The 17,824-nt window shown below is 40.6% G+C and overlaps 1 protein-coding gene across 1 annotated transcript in view; it reads left to right on the forward strand.

Moving 5' to 3' along the window:
• The first annotated feature begins 2,234 nt into the window (after positions 1-2,234).
• ELOVL7 (ELOVL fatty acid elongase 7) overlaps positions 2,235-17,824 on the forward strand; it is a 74,003-nt gene continuing 58,413 nt past the window's right edge. Inside the window, exon 1 of the mRNA XM_060635724.3 lies at positions 2,235-2,370. The gene's annotated coding sequence lies outside the window, so the exon portion shown is untranslated. The remainder of the gene's footprint in view (positions 2,371-17,824) is intronic.

A 17,824-nucleotide genomic window follows, 5' to 3' on the forward strand; every position in this document is an offset into this window, starting at 1 on the left:
AATATACATACCAAAAGTAAACACAAATGTAAACTATGAACTTTAGGTACTAACATCTGTCAGTGTAAGCTCGTCAACTGTAACAAATGTATCCCTCTTGAGGGGATATGGGAGAGGCTATGCATGAGTGGGGACAGGAGGTGGATGGGAAATCTCTACCTTCTGCTCAATTTTGCTCAATACTGCTGTGACATAAAAGTGCTCTAAAAAAATAAAATAAAATAAAATTTCAGTCAGGGGATGTCACTTCTTTACTAAAAAATGCTTCCCTTAACTCTTTGACCTCATTTATTACTAATGTCCTCACTTACCCATTTCAACCACTCTGGCCTCCTTCCTATTCTGTGAACATGAATATCTCAGGCACCCTCATGCCTCAGGGCCTTTAGCTTTGCTGTTTCACTGACTAGAATGCTGTTACCAAGGTAAACACACAGGCTTGTCACCTCACCTCCTTAAAATTTTGGCTCAAATGCCTCCTTCCATTGAAGCCTTCCCTAACCGCTTTATCTTCAAATCCCCTCCTCTTTCCCTCTTAATTTTTCTTCATCACAGTTATCATAACATGAACACTACATATTTTATTTACCATCTACAGTCTCCAATTAGAATGAGTGTACATTCTACAAGAAGAGAGGATATTTTTCCGTGTGTTATCCTGTGTGTTGAATCTTCAGGGCGCGGAATATAGCAGTACTCAATAAACATTTGTTAAATGAAAGAATCTGTTTGACATTCTACATATTTGAAGTTTCATAAATATATACAGATATTTAGAGATAGACTATCTAGAAAGATAGACTCAAAGGGAAATACAATTAAGCAACTGTCTCCAATTCACAAAGGAATTTTACAAATCTACTAAACTATATTTATTCATGTTTTTATTATGAAAGCAGAGTTTTTCTACAAAGAGGGAGAAATCTTCAGTTCCCTTGACTTCAACATTCTCAAGCTCAACTTGAGCTTTCATGTGTTTTGCGTTCCTTTCAACGGTTACTATGTGGGTTCTCAACATTTTACATAAAACATTCAAAACCTCTTGTTCAATGCAAGATTAGGGTTAGTCATGGAAGGCAAACTTGCCATGTAAGGAAAATATGCTTCTGGCCCACTGAATGTTCTCCCTACCGAATATACCTGGTGGTCTGTATCCTTTGTCGATTCAATTCTTGAAACTTACAGCACAAACTTAGACCAGCTTGGCTCAGGACTGCAACCTGTCAGGCTATGTTTCAGGTTTCTAGAAGACAACTCAATTCCGGTTCATCGTTTTGCCTAACTTCTTCCCAATCCTATTTTGCCTCCCAGCTACCGATGCCCCGATCCCAAAACTCAACAAAGGTTAAGAAGATGGTAACTAGACACAAGGCCAGACAAGTTAAAAAATAATTGAGCGCGCATACACACGCCCTGCATTCTCCTCATCTCACTCCCCAAGCCCACAGTGGCGGATAAGGAGAAACCAGTTTGCTAGACTTTGTTCTTTGCAGTGACTAATCAGGAAAAAAGTTAATTTAGATTTTACATTTGCTCCCCGCTGCTCTAAAAACCCCCTCCACTCCCCAATATTTGCAGCAATTTTTGCCAGTTTCTTACTAAGCAGGGATGGAGTTGACCCAAATTGGGCTTCTCGCCGTGGTGGCCTCCATTTAAAATTTTTTTTTCAATATATGAAATTTATTGTCAAATTGGTTTCCATACAACACCCAGTGCTCATCCCAAAAGGTGCCCTCCTCAATACCCATCACCCACCCTCCCCTCCCTCCCACACCCCCATACATATATTGGTGGCCTCCATTTTAAATAGGAGTTGACCCTCCCAATAGCTTTTTCAGGAGCGGGGATTCCTTCTTTTCTCCCTCTCTCCACTCCAGCCTGACCGGGACCAGGTTTCCTCTTCTCACATTTTTCTACAACTCATTCCTGAGTCATGCATGACGACAACTTTCACACTATTTATGTCACGCCTCGAGATGACCTCAAGGGATGGCATCGGTGCTCAAAAAGAAACATAACAGTCCAAAGGCCAGAACCCGTACTCCAAAGTGGCCCGCGGGGCTCCGAGGGTCTGCCGCTGAGGCGGGCGGAGGCGGGGCGCTCGTTCCCGGATGGCGGCTGGCTCCTCCTTCCCGCCCCTCGCGGGTACCTGGCGGCGGCGGGCGGCGGGCGGGGGCGGTGCTGCGCGGCGTCACGCGGCGGGGTGGGAGAGCGGGCAGGTGACATCCCGGCGGCCTCCTCCCCTTTTCCAGCTCTGTCGGCGGCCGGAGCAGCAGGGGCCGCTGTGAGGAGCTCTGCGCTCGCGCCGCCGCCCGCCGCCGCCCTCTGCTCCCACGCGCGCCTTGCCGCTTCGGCTCCGCTCTCCGTGGGGTGAGTGCGGGACTCCCAGCCCCTGCGCTGGGACCAAACTTTTCCGGGGTGCGGAGAAGACATGGGGGAAGGGAGAGAGACCCCGCCGGCAGGAGTCCGGAGCAGCCGGATGGAGGAACCTGGGCGCAGCGCGCGGCGGCGGGATCCGGGTGCGGGAAACCCGGGAGCGTGGCCAGGCCCTCCCCGGGCTGTGTGCAGGCGCTTCGGAAGTTCTCGAACCGCGGCCTGTGGGCGCAGAGAGAGAAGGCCCTTCCCGCGGGAGGGCGGGGCCGCCGCTCTCACCTGCGCGCTCCCTGGGAGCCCCCCGCCGCCCCGGCATCCCAGAGGGCCGGTGCTCCCGGGCCGCCCCAGGGCTCTGAGCCTCCCCGAGCGCTCCCTGTGGGCGGAGACCCTGGTGCTCCGGGCGGGAGGGCAAAGGTGCTCACCCCTGGGACTGGAGGGACCTCCTCGACCTTGGCCACCGAGGTCACTTTCCCAGCTCCGGGTTCTGACCTCCCTACCGCAGCCTGCCCCCCCCCCCCCCCCCATTACCGGAATTCCCGAGCCCCTTTCTTACTGCTTCCTTCCCGTCTGGGGCGCTTTTGTGTCCTTGAGGTCGGAATGAACCTGGGGGGGGGGGGGTGCTGCTCTCGCAGCGGGGAGCTGCCTCTTTGGCTCCTCTGAGCTGCACGGTGTCCCAGCGACTGCTGCTGGTTGAGGAGGGTGATGACTACTGAGCCATAGAACAGGTCGTGCTGGAGATGGAGATGGGAAAGCCTGTTGTTTCATCTTCCAGGGTATCGTTGGTTGGGAAATTGCCCTCCCCCCCCCCCCCCCCCCCCCAATCAGCCAGCGCTGATTCAAACTTACCGGATGCCGAGCGAGCGCTCCTTCGAGCTCCTGGGGAGCCGGGACAGGAAGGGTCCGGTCTTACCCCTGTCCACCTCCCTGTGTGGTAGGAGAAACAAGTCCCACTCCCACTCAAGAATAGTTTTGGCGAGCCAAACCTTTCCCCTCTTGCTGAGCTATCCCCTCGGAAAGCATTTTCACTTAACCCTATGCTCACAGGTTACTTTTTGTTTCACAGCTCGATTTTTTTGTTTAACCGCCGTGGAAGAATCATCCATACTTTGTGATTGCCTTTGCCTTCTTACTGCTCACTTGCTTATTAATTCCCTTACTTTGTAGTTCCTGCTCCTACTGCTGGCCAGAAATTGTCCCCGAGGTCGCTGAGGACTAGAAAAAAATCTTTTCCCCTCAACGGCAGACATTTATCGAGTGTTTCTGTGCCAGGCACTGTTCTGAAAACTTTCATTAACTCTTAATCCTCACCACAATCCTGTGAGGTAAAATTATTATGTTATCTCACTTTATGGATGAGGGAATGAATACTTGGTATCTTGCTCAAGGACTCTCAAGTAGCAGGAGAGGATTCCAACTCCGGGGCTCAGGACCAGCACTGGGGCCCTTAACCACTGTGCATACTGCCTCGCCTAGAATTCCTTTCTTCCTCCTTATTTCCTGAAGTCCTGAGCTCCTTGAAGCATCACTGATCAGGTTCTCAGTCTCACATTCCCTCTTGCATGACTTTGGACTAGTTTAAGTTCTTTTTTATTTTATTTATCATTATTATCATTATTTTTTTAGAGATTTCACAGAACCTTGTTACTTTAGTTATCACCTCTAGTTAGCTGCCTTAAGACTCTGTGCTTTCCATGTATCTTACTCAGTTTTAGAGTAGCATCTGTCAGTTTATATTGTAATATTCCTTGTGGACTTGCCCTGTTTTGCCTCAAAGCATTTCTAGTTAACATCATTTATGTCACGGGCCCCATCATTATCCTAGTCACTCAGGTGCAAAATTCAGCAGTCCTGTCTCGTATCACCTCTCTCCCAATCATGATGTATCTCTTCAACTTCTACAATGTCTCTTCCTTCTAGCTTTCATCGAACCTTACCCCCTCCCCAGCCCTTCTTCCCTAGTTTCCTCCTTCACGACCTCTGAACACTCATTCATCACTTATCATATGTCACTTTCTCCAGTTGGGTATCTTCTCTTATAAATGTTCCACATCCACAAAAAATATTGTAAGCAGCTTAGGACATTAAATATTCGGGCCTTACAATTAGTAGTTACTTGCTAAATGTTTGCCACATATGATGCAATGTGAATTACGGTAGCACACAGGTGGGCCAGGTTTTACAGGGTGTGAAGAAGTTTACATTGGTAGACATGGAGGAGCTGGCAAGCATCCTGGAGGGGGAGGAAAGCTTCTGGTGACTTAGTTGCTGCAGCTAGGAGGAACCCAGTTATCCTGAGTAAGCACTACAGTTAGAAGTGTGGAAGTAGGACCATATCCACAGAGAATGATGAATCCTATTCTTAGCAAAACAAGACAGGAACCAACCACAGTAAATTACAAAAAAAAAAAAAAAAAAAAAAAAAAAAAAGTCATCTTTATTGTAAAATATAACACATACCTAAAAATGCATGAAACATAAATGAGATTACCACAGTAGACATATTTAGCAGTAGAATGACTGTCTTATTCTGGTAGGAGATATGATGGTAGTGAGATGAGACTGCAGACATGCCTAATAGGAACCTGTTCCCAAAACTTCTGTATAAGGTAATGTGAGCCTGGACTAGTCCCAAGAGGAACTGTTTGGAAAGAGTTGGCTGTGCCTACATAGGTTTGAGGTGAGAAGACAAAACCAAGAAGATACCTAAATGGTAAGAAAAGGGAACCAATGAGAGTTTTGAGCCACTGAGCATAATTCTACCAAAATGGATATTTTGTGATTTTTGCCTTTGTTTCTCTCCATTTTTTCTATGCATGTTTTCCTACATCATAGTACATGTAGAATTTTAGTATTCTTTGTTTTTAATGTAATACCTAGTAAGCATTTTTCATCTTATCCGATTTCCCAAATTCCTATTGTTTGTGTCATATTCTAGCAACTGTAATGTGATTTCATAAATTAATCCTCTATTGTTGAACAGGTGCACTAAACAACACTTATAAATCTAAGTTGTAGCAATACTTACTTTGGCAGATATGTCACTTTATAAACTGGAGTTTGTTTGTTTATGTCAGACATTGGAATGTATGTAAAAGAAAACCCATGTCCTCAGATAATTTGTAGTTGAATGGAAGAAATAGGACTTTCCCAAGTATGTTAACTGGTTATTCTTCTTGGTGTCCTATGTGTGCAAACATCAGTTTTAGGATATGTTAGAATGTTGTTTACCAAACAAGTAACTTTGGAGACTCTGTATATGTATTAGTGTATTAAATTGAGAACTAACCTTGAATTTCAGTACAACACGTCATAGAGCATGCAAAGAAGCATGCCATGAATACACTTTGAGAGAGGACTGTATCTCACATGTGTTTCTGAGATACTCATCCAATTTGGACCACTCACAAGTTATGAAGAAGTTGAAAACTAATGCAAATTTGGCACTTTATAAGACTGGTCTTCTAAAAAAGTTGAGATTTCTAATTATTCCTAATTTACTCAAATATATTAAAAGTGCACATGTTATTACATTGGGAAGTAAAACTATCCATTTAGTTAATGATAGAAGTAGCCACACCATCATAAATATTTCCAAACAGGCTATTATTCAGATGCACTAAGTTACTGTATAACGTATAACATAAGTCTGCCAGGTGAAAGGCAGATTTTCATCTCTCTTGACAAGCAGCCTCACAGCCCTCAAACAACAGCTACCTACCTTCTTTGTCCTCTCTAATACAAGGTAACAGAGATAAATCTGGCCCAAAGTAGGGAGTTTCAGAAGTTGTGTGTTCAGTAAACATTTAAATGAGCGTCAGTTTTGTGTCAGGCAAGGTGATCAGCAGAATGCTAAAGCCAGGCCAGGTCTGTGTGAGATGCAGAGAGGCAAACAGTTCCAGTACAGTGTGAAAAACTGTGAGAAACACAGAGTGTTGGGGAAGTCACATGGAGGAAGGCAGACAAAATCATGCTCCTGAGCTAAAAGAAGGAAGAGTGTTAGGGCAGCAGAGAAATGAGATGAAGGCAGGAAATCACATTCAGGCTGACAGAATGCAGATGCTGTGCTGAAATTGGAAATACTATAAAACAACTGCAGAGGAGTGTATGAGGTGAGGTGAGGTTGCTAAGAGCCTTGTTGGACCTGAAGGATTTGGAGTTTATCCTAAAATCAGTGGGGAGCCATTGAAAATGTTCAAGGAAGTGAGGGACCTGTTCACATTTGAATTTTAAAAGCATCCCTCTGGTATTTGCAACTTCACCTTTCTGAAAGCTCTCCTCCTCCCCCTGTTGGAGGCTTTATCTCTCTTCTCTACCTGATTGCTATCTCGTAGCTCATTTCTCTTTGGAAAGGATAGCCACCAACATTGTTTCCGCTTGATATCTTGCTTATGTTCTGTTTGCATAACAATTTTGGAACAGAAAGTAAGCTTTCATCGGTGTCCTTGTGCTGCGTGTTTATAAAATACCCAATCTTGCAGTTCAGTTTTAAATCTTTTATTGACAGTTACGAGATGAAACGTTTTGGCATCTTTTAGGTATCAGTAATAGTTGCAGCAAAGCACTTTTCATGCATTTGCTCATGAATCCTCTGAAGCTGGCAAGATCTGCACCATAATTCTCATAGTATACATGAGTGCAGGAGAGTGAAGAAAGGTACTCAGTATACACTGTTGGAAGTATGCAGCCAGGATTTGAACCCAAGTAAAATTACAATGTTTAGCTTCTTCCCACTTTGCATATTGACTCTGTGGATTGCTATTTTAGAGGGTACGTGAGACAGTAGAGTTCTGATATCATATGGTACTTTGGTGAGGGCATAAGTGCAATCACAAAGAAAAACCTCACTTAGACTTTCTGGGTCAGTGGTAGAAGAGAAAACTAGAAAAAGAGGGTTGACTAGTAGCTCCTCATTTAAATACAGCCTGTCCTCCTTCCTGTCCCAGCTTTCTGGGTTTTGTCTTAATAACACCTTTGTGATTTGTTTATTATAATCAAATGACAGAACAGGGACAGTGAAGGCTGCTCATATTTATTATTATTATATTGTTATTATTATTATTATTATTATTATTATTTTATTTTTAGAGAGAGTGTGTACATAAGCAGGGAAGAGGGGCAGAGAAAGTGAGAGAGAGAATCTTAAGCAGGCTCCATGCTCAGCATTGAGGCTGATGTGGGGCTTGATCCCATGACACTGGGATCATGACCTGAGCCAAAAGCAAGAGTCAGACATTCGACTGACTGAACCACCCAGGAGCCCCTAAAGGGTGCTCATATTTAAGGATGACTTAACCCTAGGTCTGTCCAAGGGCTTCTCTGCCCAATCCCATTCTTGCTTGTCTTTTTCTTGCCTTCTCTCGGCAGGTAGTGCTGTGTTGGATTCTGTGGGTTAAAAAGATTTGTATCTCAGAAACAAATAAACAAACTAATGCTGATCTCACATTTTAATCCTTCTGATGTTTTTCATTCAGTTAGCTAGAAGGCACATGCTTATACCTTCAGTCTCTGAAATTCTAACAGGTGTGTCTTTAACTTGAAGCAAGGTGGGAGGCAGAAGTAACATTCCTGGGAAACCAGAGTCCAGATACTGACTATTCAGTAGCTTAGGGTGAGTTTCTGAGTAAATGTAGAGTGGAAGTTAAAAAATAAAGCTGCAGGAACTACTAATCATTGTTTAAAGGGAGGGAAAAAAATGTCTAGTGGATATATTTAACATTAAGTATAGCTAATATTTCTTTAAAAATACTAGGTTGAACATAGGCACTTGCCATTGCTCTAGGTAAAAGAGTTAGATGTTGGCAATTGCATATAGTTTATCCTAATACAAAGACAATCCTCTTAACATCTAACCGTTTGAGCCAATCAGCCAAGCCTACAGTCTTCATTTTCCCAGGAAGTAGGTTGAGTGCAGCGTGTTCATTTCTACAACTACTGGGTTACTGGCTCAACAGTATTTATCATAAGACTGTTGGTGGCAGTTACATGTGTTATGATTAGATCATTTAAATATCAGTAATAGTCGTGTAAATCTATGAAACATGAGTGCAAAAGAAGAGTATTGGTTTCTGTGAAAGGAATGTTGAATTGTTTAAAAAAAATTTTTTTTTAATGTTTATTTTAGAGAGAGAGAGACAGAGTGAGAGCAGAGGGAGGGGCAGAGAGAGGGAGACACAGAATCTGAAGCGGGCTCCAGGCCCGGAGGTGTTGGCACAGAGCCTGATGTGGAGCTTGAACTCACGAACTGTGAGATCATGACCTGAGCTGAAGTTGGAGGCTTAATGGACTGAGCCACCCAGGTGCCCGGGAATGTTGAATTCTTTAGAAAGAGTCCATAAAAGTGAGAGACTAAAAAAGTGGGCAGAAAAACTATTAAAAAATTGGAGAGAAAATTCTGAAAATTTGGAAGAAAATATCCTGACCTTGCTTTACAAGTTTGTTTTGTTGTTTTGTCTTTGTTTTTTAGTTCTCAATCTACTTAGGAAATTAAAACTAGAAATTGTAGAAAATAAATTCTGAGTGTAGTTAATATAAGAAAAATATTGGGGAGGAATTCTTCAAGGAAAATCTTGGAATTACTTTGGGAAATTGGGGAATTAATGCATATTTTTATGTGTTAAGGTAAAGTAAATATGGTGTGTATATAATTTTTTGATTCTTGAAACAACTTTTTTTTATTAACTAACCAGAACCAGTCAAAACTGCTGATGCTGTTAGTCTAACTGTAATAGTTTATGCTGTAGGATAGTGAGTAGTCAGAAGTTTTGCCTCTGTAGATGTTCTGTGGGCCTACTACATTACCAAAGTAAAACTTTGCCATTGGGAATGTAAAAAGCAGGGCACATATAGATTTTTTTCTTTGCTTACCATATTATGCTAATGGCATATAACTCATACTATTTTGAGTTAGGCTTTTAGCAACCCTATAGCATTTAAGTTTGTATTAGTAATGTGAACCAATATATAGAACCTAGAGCTGATTTCCACCTCCCTTAAGTGACTGCCATAAAAATTGAAAGCAAAAACTGGAAAAAAGAAAAAAAACATAGTATAGGATTAACTAGTTTGTTAAATTTAATAAATTTCGTAGTGCTGCTAATCTGAAAGTTGGATTAGGTGAGGTGTAACTTAGTCTAGATTCAAATACCAGTTATGGCAGTATAGTAATTATTTTCTTCTGAAGTATTACAAGTTGGTGAAAAAAGACCAAACTTAAATGCAAAAAAATGAAAGTATGGCATTTATTGACTATTTGGTATATGCCAGGCATTGTAAAACATTTTCTATATGCCTTATCTCATGTAATCTGCACAGCAGCCCTACCAGGAAGGTCATTTTGTTCTCATTTTCTAGACGAGGAAACTCATGCCATATCGAAGTTATGTAATGTGTCCAGAGTCATGTGGTTACTAACAGAACTGGGAATCCAATCCAGTTTAGTCTGAACTCTAGCACTCATATGCCTCTGCTCTTACCACTTCATAAGGTAGTACTTTTCATCTGAATTTCTAATATAGGGGTTTTGTTGTTTTGTGGTTTTGGTAAGCCCTTTATTGGAGGGGTGATTCTAGACATGATCAACAGAGAGAGGGAGAGGAGGTAGCTAGGATAGGATGTGTTGGTCAAGATGCTGCTCCTGCCACTGTGGGCAGCTGGGCTTCCCTCAGGGCAGGATACACCTCAGAGTTGTCTTGGCACCTATGGAGAGGAGGTGGAACCTTTATTGGCACATGAGCATGGAGATAATTTCTTAATGACATGTTGAAGTGTTTTAACCTGGAAAGGACCTTAGAGATCATTTAGGCTTCCTCTTTGATAGATGAGGATACTGGGGCCCATGGAAGCCAAGTTGTTTCTCCAAGGCCACTAGCTGGTTTATCATCCTGGAAGTGGAAACACCTTCTCCTGATCAGAGTCCAGGTGCTTTTATAGCTTAGTAATTATTTTTCTTTGTTAGCCCTAACTCTGATTGGCAATTGCATATAGTTTATCCTAATACAAAGACAATCCTCATGACATCTAACCTTTTGAGCCAATCAGCTGAGTCTACACTCTTTATTTCCCCAGAAAGCAGGCTGCCTTTACTACTGAATTTTGAAGTTCTTAAGTTGCCCCACCCCATCTTTGTCTGCAAGTAACAACACTGATTATTCCCTACACTTTACTGTAGAATATGAACAGGGCCAGTATTATGTTTCCCCTGTGTTACATGAGGGAAACCTGAAACTCAAACAATATAATGTTGTCCTCAGGCCTGTGTATGTTAAAACCTGACCCTGAACTATGACTGAAAATGTAAAAGAAAAATACATTATCTTAGCAAAGATGACTAAACCTTCCTCGCCAAGTCCTGTTGTCTTATCTAACAATCCCTTCCTGTCCTCATTCTCTTCCCTTAGCCCAAGTCCACGCCCTTTAGGTGGCTGCCTGACAGTCTCAGGGAAGTAGGCATCTGTGGGGCTGGGTAGGGGTGGAATGAGTTGTGCCCATTGCTTTGCTGGGCACCCCCTGAAAAATCTGCCGAGTCTCAACCTTTGGCCTTTCATCAGCCGACAGAGGAAGGGCTGTTGTTAGTCATCTTATTAACAGGCAAGCATGGACTACAGCAGCTGCTGTTCCTCCTCCTCCTGCCTCTTTGCTTTTATATGTCATGAAAAACTTTTCGCATGCATCATCTCAGTCCTTATTGCAACCCTGTGTGATGTGGGCTTTTAACTGAATTTTAGAAACCAAAAATCTGAGGCTCTGAGAAATTCAAGTGATTTTTGCCAAGGTCACTTGGGTGGCAAGTGGTAAACCTGGATCTGTAATACAGTTAATCTAACTATACATCCTGCCACTTGCTGTATTTGGCCTTTGAGTCTATTTTCTTGTGTTTAGAAAAATAGCATGGAAGAGAGCAGATAATATGCTTAGGAAATAGGACAGTTGCAAAGTTTGCATGAGATAATGTATAATTTACATTCCACTTTTTTCCAAAAAAGATTTGAAATTTTCACAATAAGTACCTGAAGACCCAAGCCTACAAGGGGAAAATGTAGGTAGTGTAGTTGTGATAAACAGAACACAAAATTTTAACTGTTAGCTGGGAGCTCATATTGAAAAAATAAGAAAATGTTTCCACGACTCTAATGGTTTAGTTTTTTTGAAACAATAAAACAAAAATGTTGTAAGGTAATATTTTTCCCAGAAATGAATTGTAGAAGGCATTTATCACATTGGTGTTATAAAGAGGATCTTGAATAACTCCATTTATAATACTTGCAATAACAGTTTTGCTAAAGATTCAAAGGTATTTTTTACATTAGTACAGGCTCTTGATAACTCATTTATTATGGATGTTAATGAAGGTAAACTGTTCGAAAGTATTTCTACAAAGTCTTGAGGGCTGGACTAATAAGGTCTAGATTCTCATAGTGATAGACAATAGCAACTCACACAAGGTAGAGCAGGGCATCTTAGCCTGCTGGTCCATGGATGGAATTCAGAAGGTCCATAACTCTCCCAAACATCAAACTTGTTTGTGCATATGTAATCTTCAGGAACATGGCCCATAGCACTATAGTCTCACAGGATAAAAGCTACTGATTTAGGAAAGACATGAAGTAACACATGTAAAATGCTTGTTAAAATTTAACTGTGTTCATGGAAAAGTATTAGCCTTTAATGTTAATGTTGGAATTAAGCATATAATGTTGGCACGAACCAACTGTGTAGACTTTATCCGTGTTACAAGGATGCAATTAGTACAGACTGAAAAAAGATATCATCTCCTGCATGTATGGTAGTTTTCATTTCTCTTGTCCTAGTTCTCTAGGAAAAAAAGGCTTGTATTTATTTATGAATTGAACGTTACCTCTTTGCTTGGGCTAGATGCTGGAGATGTAAAAATCTAGAAGTCATCTCCTTTCCTCATTTCTGTCTTTATCTTATGCCCACATCCAAATTAGCAACAATTGTGTCAGCTATGTGCATAAAATGTATCCTCAATCTATCTACTTCAATGAACTCCTAATCCTACTGTCTCACTACAATCAATTTTTTACCAGGCAACCAAGTTAATTTTTAAAAACATAAGTCAGATCATGTCACTGCTTTGCTTAAAAGCCTCTGATGAGAGTTTTCAGTTTTGCAAGATGTGGAATTCTAGAGGTAGTTGGTGGCTGCGGTTGCAGAACAATAGGAATGTACTAAATACTGCTGAGCAATACGCCTAAAAAAGGCTAGGATGGTAAAGCTTCTGTTATGCGTATTTTACCATAATTTTAAAAAAGGAAAAGAAATAGTTTGCTGCAACAACAACAAATAAGCCTCTGATGGTTTCCCTAGATGGACCTAGAATAAAACCCCTACTCTTTAATTTAGGCCTCAAGACCTTATGTATCCACTTCCCCAAGGCATCCAGCATCTCTCTCCTCCTTGTGCTCTGCTTTCTCTTCCTCTGACTTAAACTAAGTTTGTTCCTGCCTCTAGGCCTTTGCCTTTGTTGTCCCCTTCAGGACCACTTTCCCTTCATATCTACTCAGGTGTTCTAGATCTGTCTAACTACCCTTGTACTGTTAACAGCCCTCTGTCCTCGGTGACCCTGTCATATCACTCTGTTTTGTTTTGTTTTCTTCAGAACTTTTGTCACTATTTGTCTTATTTATGTTTGTGTCTGTCTTTGTTTACTTGTGTGTCTTCCCATACAAGTTAACTGCATGAGAATAGAGATCTTGGTGTATCTTTGGTGTGGAGAAGTGTGCTTGGCACATAGTAGGTGCTCAAATATTTATTGAGTAAATGAATGGAGACATGAGCCCTTCCTCCAGTGACCTTGTAGTTTCTGATACTGACTCTCAGTCTGAGTTATAGAACTGTGAGCAAGGTCTTTGAGAGCCTCTCAGCTAGGTCTCACATAGAGAATGGGCAACTAGTTCTGCACCAAATAAAGTGATGTGCGGATGGAAGAGGAGAGAACATAAACTGTTTTCTCTCATTCAAGGATAAAGAGAAACTTTCCCTCTCTTCTATCTCCATCTTCACCTAAAAAACAAAAACAAAAACCAACACCAGCAAAAGAGGAGAAAACAAACCAAAAATACAGCTATGTATCAGTATCCAGGCAAGAACCCTACCCAAGCCAAGCTTAAAATGAAAATTGTGTACAATATTGTATATCACATTCCGAGAAATGCCCAGTTCCTCTGGACCGTTTGCTCTTAGAGTGTCCATTATGAGCACTCAGTTGTAGGAGTCAATAAGATGGTCTTGCCAAAATGAGTCCATAATCTTACCAGTCTATCGTTCCAGAATTATCTTCTTTAGGATGCACTTCCCAAGTGGCCATAAAAATGTTGCCTTGCCATCTTACTGTCAAACTACAGGATATTTTATAGATAACTGGAGTTTCATGTTCATGTTTTTCATTCATATTTTTCATGGTAAACATAGACTATAGAGATTTATGATATAGACAGATTTTCAGTGCCCGATGTGAAAAATAATACTTTCATATAATCAGAAAAATCAGATTATTTTCTGACTATGAAAAAGTGTATGCAGATTTTAGAAGTTGGGAAATGAAACAAAAAACTTGTAACAGAAAACCCATCACCTGTAATACCACCAAGCAGAAATTATTCTTGCGAACATTTTAATAAATTGCTTTTCGGCTTCTTAAAGGCCATTTTTAAAATGTGGTTGAAGTTTTTCTTGAGGAAAAAAGTTGAGAACTGTTTAGATGAAGAACAAGAATCATCTAGCATACTTTTAATAAAAACCTTTACAAGCATTTGCAACATGGAAATTTTATTTCTTCCTTTAAAAAAAACCTCATTTATAAAAGGAGAGAACAATATAATGAACTGGATGTACACATCACCCAGGCTCATGGCTAGTCTTACTTCATTTGTGAATATTTCAGTTTATCTTCAAAAGATAGGAACTTAACAATGACTACAGTACAATTATCACACCATTGTAATAAAATAAACAATTGTTATCCTCTTAAAGGTGCAAAACTTTTAAAGAAAAGGCAAAATCTTGAGTGTCTCTGAATAATTTATTCCTGTTTCAGTTATTGCGAAGGTGTGTCAGAGAGAATTCAGGGAACAGCAAGAAAATCGTCTTGACTAAAGAGAGAGTAGTTGATCAGGAATCAGAGTATGAGGGGAGAGTAAAGGGTAAATGAAGTCCAGTTAAACAAGTCCATAAGTACGAATTACAGCTTGGTTCAACACGACATTATAAATTACTGGAGGGTTCTGAAAAGAGAAAAGACCTGGTCACAGTGCTTTGAGCTGGGCAGTTCAGGTCGCTGGCTTGTGACACTGTCAGATGTGAAATAGAAGAAGTTGGCCCGTCAAGCAGGACAGAGCCTAGATGGGCATGTGCCTGTATGAATGGAAAGGACTGAGAAGGGCAGAGGAATGAAGGAAAAGCGGAGAAGAAGGTCTGGATGAGCGAAAGATAGAGGGCAAGGTTTGAAGCCTGGAAGCATGGGTGGATTGTGGTGCCAAAACTTGTCTTGGAGAAACTGGGTTGGGAAATGCTTTGTTTGAGATTCTGGACATTTCTTTATTTCTCTTCATTGGTAATCATTGCAGGTGAGGTGAACAAACTACATGCTCATTTACTTTGAGGCTTTTAACCAAGGTGGCCTCTTCTAGGTAATTACTTTATGAAGGGGCAGTTAGAATTTGTACTTGTGAAATATTTCAAAGATCAGGTGGTTAAAACTCATAATGGTAGATAAAGCCGGAAGAACTAGAATTTTTCCCTTGCCTCTCTCCTCCCCCACCAGAAGGAGTCTCCATGGAAATTATTTAAGTATCTTGTGTATAACTAATGAGAGAGAAAAGTCTTTCTTTGTTTACCTAGAAATATGTTTGTAAATATTCACCAAAGCCACTATTATAGGAAAGTCATTGTTTTAATCTTGTATTATCTGTAATTTCTGTTTGCTGATGCTGAGCTATTGTTCGAAAAGGCTGTAAATAGAGAGGCCCACACCAAGACAAGATTGAACTAAGCTATGTTTTTCTATCCAGATAAATAGTGGGGGGAAATGTCCGTGTAAGTTGTTGCGTCCAGAATCTTTCATATCAAAATTATTTAACTTAAACATTAAGTAATGGTATTTAGCAACACTGTTCTTTACTACAAATATACTTTACATATATTTTGCATTAAATCAGTATGTCTACTAGCCTAGAAATGTAACTTTATTTTCCTTGGGAAAATCTTTTATTTGATTAAAATAACCAAATTATAGATTTCATTTTCAATTGGAAATAATCTTTTGCAGACCCAGGATAAATACAAATCCTGTCCTAAATCTGTGTTAGTTTTTAATTTGTTAAATAAGACTGAGACCTTAATAATAATCATTTTCTTAGAATTGAGTGAAGAAGGTCACGTAAATACGGGAACAGTATGCTAACCCAGAAGGCATTTATCAGGAAGTTTTGATCGTAAAATGCTATTGAAACCAGTGAGAAAGCAGAGCAATCATACCTGAGCAGAGAAAACAGTGTCCTGAAGTCCATTGAGTAAACTTCTGTTTGATCTTTAGAGAGAGCCTCTGGTGTTTAATCATATTCTTTTTCGCATTATTTTACATAGTCCAACATTATTGGTTATTTTATTTCCCCTCCCATAGCAGATTAGGGACAGTAAATTAGAATAAGTAGGATCTTATAGCAATGGGAATGCTGGTGACAAGCCAAATGTGATGGCTAACAAGGGAGGGGACAGGAAATCTATTAAAAGCAGATGCAGGTATTTGAAATGCCTGGAAGTTTGGAATTTTTTACTGTAGGCAAAGGTCATACCTTCAGCCCCAGTAGTCACAGAGGGTACTGTTGTGATACCCCTGCTCTCAGTAATATCCTTGAATTATCCAGGAAAGTTCAGTATATAAGATGATTGAAATCTTTCAAAAAATGTTTTACTTTTTTTTTTTCACAAGTACTTTTTAAAGTGGTTGCACCTAGGGGTTAGCATTTCTGTTATATAAAATATATACTTCTGTGGAACACTCATTCCAGTGGGTAAGGCTGCATAAATGAATTGTACCCATAAATAGAAAGTGAGGATGAATTAATTTAATCTTACTATTAGTTACTTTTCTTATCCACAATTTTCTTTGAGGGCCACTTATTTTTCTTCCTCTTATGGGCCTATCTGTGTATTTTATGGATGTGTATTATTATATATTTTATAATACTTTCCCTGTGTTCAAATAGATAATGGAAAAGACTAGTATGATTATTGTGTTCTCTAGGATTCATCAATCCACATGACCTACCCACCCACCTCTGGATACCATCTCCCTCCACTTTTGGGGCTCCTGTCATATTTCTCTTCCCACCCGGGCTGAATCTGTTATTGCAAATTCTGGTTTGTCTCAAAGGCAAGGTATTTGAGACCAGTTGATTCCTACTCTTCCTCTCTTTCTTGTAATTATTGCTTACTGCTTAAAAGAGAAACCCCTTACTGGGCATTACAGCCTTTCTATTGTTTCCTACTGTCAACCACACTTTCATCTCTGTCTTTTATCTTTTAAACTGTGTTCCATCGTGTTCACAAATGCTTTTCTATCCTCAGTCCCATCACCTTCCAAACATGACTGAATGTGGCTCTTTCCTCCCACCCCTTTCTGTACACTGCTTATGAGAAGGTTCATCCATTCATCCACTGAACAATATTTGAGTGTCTGCCACATCTCAGGTACTGTTTTGGTGCTAGAGAGGCAGCAATGCACAAAATGGATAAAGATCCCTGCCTTTGAAGAACTTATATTCTAGGGTGTTATGGAGGGTGTGGGGAATGATACAGAAAGCAAATAAATATAGAATATTGGTGGAATATATAAAAATAATGTTAAAAAAGTTCTGTGGAGAAAAATAAAGCAATAAAGATAGGGACATATGTGTTAGTGCAGTGCTGAAGGTGACATTTTAGCAGAGAGCTGAAGGAAGTGAAGCCACCACCATGGCAGATTATCTTCAGGAAGAGAATTCCAGGGACACCTGGGTGGCTCAGGCGGTTGAGCGTCCAACTTTGGTTCAGGTCACCATCTCATGATTTGTGAGTTGGATCCCCGCATCGGGCTCCCTGCTTTTAGCACACAGCCTGCTTTGGATCCTCTCTCCCTCTCTCTCTCTCTACCTACCCTGCTTACGCTCTCTCTCTCTCAAAAATAAAAATAAACATTAAAAAAAACATTAAAGAGAGAGAGAGAGAGAGAGAGAGAATTCCAGGTGGTGGGGATAACGGTTTCAAATGCTTTGAGGCAAGAGCATTCTTTTTTTTTTTTTTTTTTTTTATTTTATTTTATTTTATTTTATTTTATTTTATTTTATTTTTTAATATATGAAATTTACTGTCAAATTGGTTTCCATACAACACCCAGTGGAGGCAAGAGCATTCTTGATGTGTGCAAGGAATGCTAAGGAGCCACACCCAATGT

The sequence above is a fragment of the Panthera onca genome, chromosome A1 (assembly GCF_046562875.1).
Source record: "Panthera onca isolate mPanOnc1 chromosome A1, mPanOnc1 haplotype 2, whole genome shotgun sequence".
In the NCBI taxonomy this organism is placed as follows: Eukaryota; Metazoa; Chordata; class Mammalia; order Carnivora; family Felidae; genus Panthera; species Panthera onca.